At 41.6% G+C, this 7,100-nt stretch overlaps 1 protein-coding gene across 2 annotated transcripts in view; it reads right to left on the minus strand.

Annotated features, from left to right (window-relative positions):
* ETS1 (ETS proto-oncogene 1, transcription factor) overlaps positions 1–6,670 on the minus strand; it is a 126,220-nt gene extending 119,550 nt beyond the window's left edge. For both annotated transcript variants that reach the window (XM_019509086.1, XM_019509080.1), the window contains exon 1: positions 6,571–6,670. The gene's annotated coding sequence lies outside the window, so the exon portion shown is untranslated. The remainder of the gene's footprint in view (positions 1–6,570) is intronic.
* Positions 6,671–7,100: the final 430 nt, after the last annotated feature.

Below are 7,100 nucleotides of genomic sequence, written 5' to 3' on the forward strand. Positions count from 1 at the left end.
AGGTTAAAGAGAGCACTGCCCAATAGGCCACTTTCCAAAATAGGCTACACCTTGCAAAATAAATACAGGCAGACAAAGAAATAGGCAATAGTTTGAGTCAACCGGTCTCAACAAAAACTCATTAAATAATACATGCGGGTCCGAGAACAGACTGGTTTTGCATTGGAATGGCAGCAGCCACTAGCAGTTTCCTTTCATTGCCTTTGTAGGTTTACACAATAGGCAAATGTTTCCTGAACCAGACGACTCGGCCACATGGGCTCTCAAGAACTGTTTTCATTCCTCACTAAATATCATTTGCATTTTTCTCTGACTCTTTGCTGTTAAAAACCTCCCAGTAAAGCACAACGTACCAAAGTCTGTTGCTCCCTATGGTTGGAAGTGGCTTATCCTGGTGCTATGGAATCACACCAGCAACAAAGACGAGACTTCATGCAATAATTAAAATGAAAAACAAATCGCCAACCATGGAATTGTAATAAAGCACTAATGAAATGCTCCCAGGCACCTGGGATAAATCTTCCTTTGTCTAACTTCATTGATCTTAAGAGACTCACAAACAAGGATAATTTATTCTTATTTGATTCTACCCGGGTTCATATACTACACTCATCATTAGAGTATCAGAGTTTGCTGAATTGTGGGCATGGACAGACATATGCATCTCAGCATAATTTACGTGGGTTTGGCAGGACCCACAGTTGTTCCTGTGACAGTCTGTACAATAGGTGGCTTTTCCAGCACATCACCGCTAGGTGGCAGGGGAGCAGGTGACACTGTGTTTAGCAGCACTCTGGCCCAGTATGGACACACCGATAGCATTTTACCCCTGATTGTTTCACAGTCATTTTCTAGCAGATTGGGTGAATTTTATTTAGTTTAGGTAAAATCCTTAAGAAATTTGGTCCTCAAATTATAGATGCCATACTTCAGCCAGCAAAAACAGGTCCCATGTTTAACCTCTGACATTCTCTGAGCCATAACTGTTCAGGCTGGGCTCAAAACTTTTGGTAGATAAATGTATGATGATACCTATCACCCCACAGGTGAAATCCCCACCTCACTAAAGTCAGTTGGAGCTGTTGACTTTAATTGTGCTAGTATTTCATCCAAACCTCTTAGCAACCCACAGTCATGCCAAAGGACTTAACAGAGAAATTAAATGTATTTTGTACTAAAGGATTGTTTTTAAGCTAGTTAAAAAATATCAATTATCTGAAAACTTTCTAAGTGCCAGAGTTGTTCCCATTTTATAAGGTTCTGCAAATGGGACCATTTGGGCAGGTTTACAAGAAAAATTGAAAATGTCTTTCATTTTCACCCTTTCCCCCCATAGTTTCCTTCATTTTTAAAATTTAAAGCAATAAAAATAAACAATGTCCAGTTTAATTTTCCATCTTTTTTCAGAATTTCTTTTTTTTTCTCTCCTCTTGCTGTTCTATCACTTTACCAAAGTTAAGGAAGTTTTTAAAAGAAATTAGACTGGCACAAGGCGACATAGAAAATGAGAAGTTATTCCCCTTCCCTTATGGCAATAAGCCATAATGGTAGTTTAGATGGATCCATGCCAGGCCAGGTATTGTTTCAGGTATACTTCTATAATCAAAACAGTATACCTTGTCAAAAAGATAATATTCTTCTTGTAGAGTGATGGACTTTGCAAGGGAACAGAATTACATCTATGAGCCAAAATTACTGCCACAAGAGATAATTAAGAAAAACAGATATTGTACAATGCAGGACAGTTTTTCATTCCTTACTCAACACATGGAAGATGACCTCTGCCAGAGAAAGGCATGAAAGCAGATACTATAAGGATATTAAAAAAAACCCTATGCCCACAAGGAATGAGCCCCTAGAGTGGCGATCTGAGGGCGCTAAGACAAGGCAGGAGTGCTTGCATGGGTTCAGAAAAGGGAGTTCTTGAGTGTGTAGTTCAGAGAAATTTTAACAGAGCTTCCACCACTTCCCATAGGAAATGACTTCACAGCCCAGCTCAGCTCACTGTCAGCAAGTTTCCTGATAGTCAGGCAGTACTTTTCTTCCCTTTAGGTTCCTTATATAACATCTTAAGCAATCTCCCTCCTTCCTTCTGGTTATTCCCTTCAGATACAATTAGGCTACATTCATGGCTGCGCCATCACCTTTTAGAGGAACTAAATTCTGCAATTAATTATAATGGCAAAAACAGAGTACCTCTGCTGACATCAAGTAATTAACACAGAGGTATGCCAGGGCAAGAGAGCACTCAAACTACTTAAACAGTTTAAAATAAAACAATGCCCCCTATCGCCCAGTCCAATTCTCACTGACTTCATTTTGGTCTTATTGTTCACTATTTGGAAACATCTGTGTAAACAAGCGTGGGAGAATATGACCTTTCTTCATTGGCTTAATCCTATACCACAGTCAACAGAAAGTCAATTTGACCTGCTTTTTTTTTCTTTTCAGGTTCATTTTTCACAAATCAGCTACAAATTGTTTTGTATGCTCAAAAACATTTTTTATTACTCTCAAATTTCCTGTGAAAAACAGAAGCATTTTTAATAGAAATTATTTGTTCTAAAGTTTTATCAGGATTAAACACACAAAAAAAGGTTTTGATCGGGTCCAACATGATTAAAAATAAATATCAATATTTATTTTTATGAGTGTGTGTGTGTGTGTATGTATATATGTACAGCATGTACAATCTATGTATCTATGTATCTATGTATGTACAGTATGTGTGTGCATATTGTATGTATGTATATAATTACTTTTTTTTATGTATTTCTTATTAAATATCCCAATGCTCCCATGAGGTATTTTAGTAGTTATTAGGCCCATTTTAAAAATGGGGAAATTTAGGCAAAGGGAAATAAAGTGATTTTTCCAAGACCATATGACAGGTCAGTGGCAGAGCCAAAAACACAAATCCTGTTTTCCCAATTCTGAGTCCAGTGCTTTATCCATCCTGCCTCTGTGGCTAAGGGCTTGTGGGAGATTTACAGGCTAAGATACCAGGGTAATAGATGTAGCAACTGAATAGAGTTTGTGGGTTTCTCTCAGTCCCTTCCTATTCCTAAAAATCAAAATGATTCACCCAACCTAGCCTTTCTGTATATAAGCAGGGTTAGATGGGGAGGGGGAGGGATAGGATGGGCAGGGCAACTTAGCCACCACATCAAAATGTTTCTCCATGTAAGAATCCAGCTGGCAGTAACTCGAAGGAGGTGAGGGGGCACAACTGACGGCCTTGGAGGCCACTGACCGACCCAAGGCAGCTCAGTTACCACCATTTGCATTGAGCAATAATATATCATCCCTAGGGAAAAAATAACCCTTGGAAATGACCTTCTTCCTCAATGCTTTAACCCTTGAAATGCTCGCACTTCCCAGGCTCCCTGCCAATTTAATTCTCAGGAGAAAGGGTGGGTACTAATTTGGTGATACATCATATTGGCCTCTTCAATTAATCAACTCTTGACACCAATTTAAAAATAAAAGAGCATTCCCAACACTGGGCGGTGGACAATGGAAATGAGAGCTCTCAGTTTGCTGCAGAAAAATTAATTGACAAGACACTTTTCTTTCACAGATCAGCCTTCTTCTATCACCTTTTGATGCTATCCTGTTTATATCATTACTAACCTGCACCTTTGTCACATCTTTCACCCAGAACTTCAAAGCTCCTCAATTAATTCTTCTTTAGCCTCTAGCCTTGAAGATAACATATTAAACACAACAGATTGTGGGGCTGCAGGAAACTGAGGCACAGACCCAGTATCTGTGCTGCAAAACACATAAACACATTTGTTTATCCTCTGTGAAATCCTATGATATATGAAGTTTCATTTCTACCCAGGAGAACTTTTGCAATCTTTTCTCCAATGCCTGATGAAGGGTGTTTGTGCCCAAAAGCTTGCAATTAAAGAATTTTTATTGCAAAAAACTTGTTGGTCTAATAAAAAGAGATCAACTCTACTGCGAGTCCTGATTGCCTTTAAACACCTTTTGGGATCCTCCCACCCCCTATGAAATACCAGCAGATTCATGAACTAACCAACCACATGTCGCAAGTCATGAGAGTCAGGCCCAGAACCCAGGTGTCCTGACCCTAGATCCTCGTTCTGATCACTGAAACCTGCCGGATTACTGCAGTTGGTTTGTTATTCCTTTAAGAGGATTTGCACCTTGTAGAGCTTCCTGGGGAGCTGTTTGTTTGGAGAGCAGTTTCTGCTTTTCATGCAGTTGAAATGGTTTGTGTAACTGGAGGGTGGGGGGAATAGATCTGAAGCTTATTTTGTAACACTCTACACCCCTGCCCATCCTACAGGACAATCTTTAGTCCTAGGTTGAGTCAAGATAGATAAAAAGACGCTCCTCTCCATCTCTCTCTCTCTCTCTTTCCCACTCCAGCACACATACGCATGCATATGCACACATGCACCCGCGCACATGCACACGCATGCACGCGCACACAAAAGACTCCCAATTCCTTGCACTTTTCAGATAACTGCCCTCAGGCTAAGACCCCTTGGATCTTTTGCTCAGCTCATTTACCTTTGACAAAATTACCCATAAGCAGCCCATTTGTAATTAGGTTTAACTAATGCCACCATCAACAGCGCCGACAAGTCAGCTGGTATCTGACAGCTGGAGGTCATGGTGAGGACTCGACACAGTACAGCTTGCTGGCTAGGGCAAGAACCTGAATGGGGGAGGCAACCGTTATGCCTCTGAATCGGGATCATGGCAGCTATTTGCAATTGCAGGAGGATGTGGAGGAGGAGGGGAAAGGGGACAGGGTGGCAATTAGGTCATTGTTATTTCATTACTGTGATTCCACTATGTAATAGTCTTTTTGAAACAAACATCCTGGGCAGATCTTCAGCTGGGGCAGACAGACATAGTGGAGTGATGCTGATTTACACCAGCCAAGGGGCTGGCCCTGTGGACAACACACATTTCTTCTGCAGAACAAAAGAGCAGGCCCAAGGCAAAAGGGGGTTAGTCTGGGACTTGGGAGGCCCAGATTCAATTCCCTGCCTTACCATAGACTGGGTAGATGGCATAAGGTTGGGCAAGTCTCTTCATCAGGATTGTTAGAGATCACTAGGCATTTTGGAAAATCCCACAAGGCCCCTGAATACCGTTAAAAATCTAGCTCTTTTCCTCTCTGCAAATCACTTCCCCATATGTAAAACAGGGATAACAGCACTGCTTTACCTCGTGAGGATCAACACAGTGCAGCATGCCCTGAGACCAGAGGAAGGGTGAACCACAGAAGCACCTAAATAGATGCAAGCTTTTAACTGTCTGGTCACTTTTGTTCTAGATAGACCTACAGGATGAGGGTGAGAGAGAGGTAAAAGCCACAACTGGTTAAAAGGTTTAAGCATAGAGCCTATTCCACAATAAAAATCAAAGTCACTGAACAATCATCATCCTGGCCAGTATTTCCTGTTGTTTAAAAGCTAGCGTTCCTGTGTGAGACAGAAATCTGCTTTGCCAAAAAGGGATTTCAATGACAGAGGGGGCAAAAAAAGATTTTAAAAAATATAATAGTTAAAATTAACATGAATAGATACTGACCAGTGAGGGACCTCCATGCAGCCCAGAGCCCCCTGAAGGTATCAGATGACAGAGCTAGATGCCGGGTTGCTGGTAATTTTAATAGCAAATTAGTGGCCACATGCAAAGCATCAAGTTAAAGGCTAATGGAAAGATGGAAGGCCTGACTGTATTACTTAGGGACTCAGCGCTCCCACAGGCTTTCAAGGATTCACTGGGAGTTTGGGTTTTGCAAGGAAAGCAGGATTGTGTCCTTATTGATGAGGAATTACAGTCATGCACCTCCAAAGCTGTACAGCCTTTCAAGCCTCGGTGCTCCCCACTTCAATTACTTTCAATAAGCTGAAAGCGAAAGCTGGCACATATTTGCATGGCATTTGCTGTCCTCCAGTCCAACTTCAATCTAGAGGATGTTTGGGGCACAATATTGTGAGGATGAACAACATGAGAGGAGGAGCCAAGGGCTTTCAAGAATTCCAGCAAAGATATAATCGGGCAAATTCTCAGCTAATATAAATCAGTGTCCCTCCACAAATGGCAGAGGAGCTACACCACTTTACACCAGCAGAGGATCTAACACTAAGCATTTTTGCTGCTGCTTCTTCTGTAGGGCAGAGCAACTAGAAACGCCCCCCCCCCCATAAATTTTGGACCAAAAATTAAAAAAAATCAACAACTTCAGCATGCCTTTAATTTTAATCTATCACAGTATTGCTGAGAAAGCCAAGAAACAATGAATTCAAGACAAGGAAAGCGGTAACATTATCTTTAACATTTTCTATATAAAACCTACTTTTTAAAGGAAGCATCATTTCAAATGGTTAGAAAACCCTAAATTACCCCCATCTGTGATCAGCGAATATGTTGAGTTCGTCAGCTGGGATACGGTGTTTGCAGAAAAAGTAAATTCCCTAGAAGATCACTAGGAGCTTAGCAATATTCTGGAAATCAATATTGGCAGAGAGCAACCCACAGTAGAGTTTAGCACAGAATCCCTTCCCCACCGTCACTTACTACTTGTCTGAAAGACCAGAGAAAAAGTCGTGTCTTCCACAGCTCTCCACACTTGTCTAGGGTCTCTTTCCAAATACCTGGTGAAATCCTCTGCACTAGAGCTAAAGAGGATGGAAATACCATAATGTTCCTAGCAGGGCCGCCCATTCAAATAGGAAGGGGGTGTGGTCAGGACAGTGATCCAGGGGTAGTGGCAAAAGGCAAGCTGTAAGCTAGGTTCTGACACTGTTGCTGCAGCAGTGTAGATAGGAAGCTAGTAAGGCCACTGTGACCAGATGGGATTTCACACACTACAGACTCATTAAGATTAAACTTCTGTTACGTGTAATCAGCAGTGAAAGCCTCTCTCCAGGCAGTTGCAGGATGGGTGGGTTTGGTATCAGCCCCTCGGGATTTTTGAGCTTTGGAAATGGCTTTTATTCATTTTGTAAGGCACAAAGGGACAAATCCAAGAAAAGAGACAGGTACCGAGATTGGGCTGTAGGCAGAACGCAGGCTCCTAAGGCCAAAACTGTGGCTGCAGGCAGACA

This window comes from Gavialis gangeticus, unplaced genomic scaffold, assembly GCF_001723915.1.
Source record: "Gavialis gangeticus isolate Ggan-Ray unplaced genomic scaffold, GavGan_comp1, whole genome shotgun sequence".
NCBI lineage: Eukaryota > Metazoa > Chordata > Crocodylia > Gavialidae > Gavialis > Gavialis gangeticus.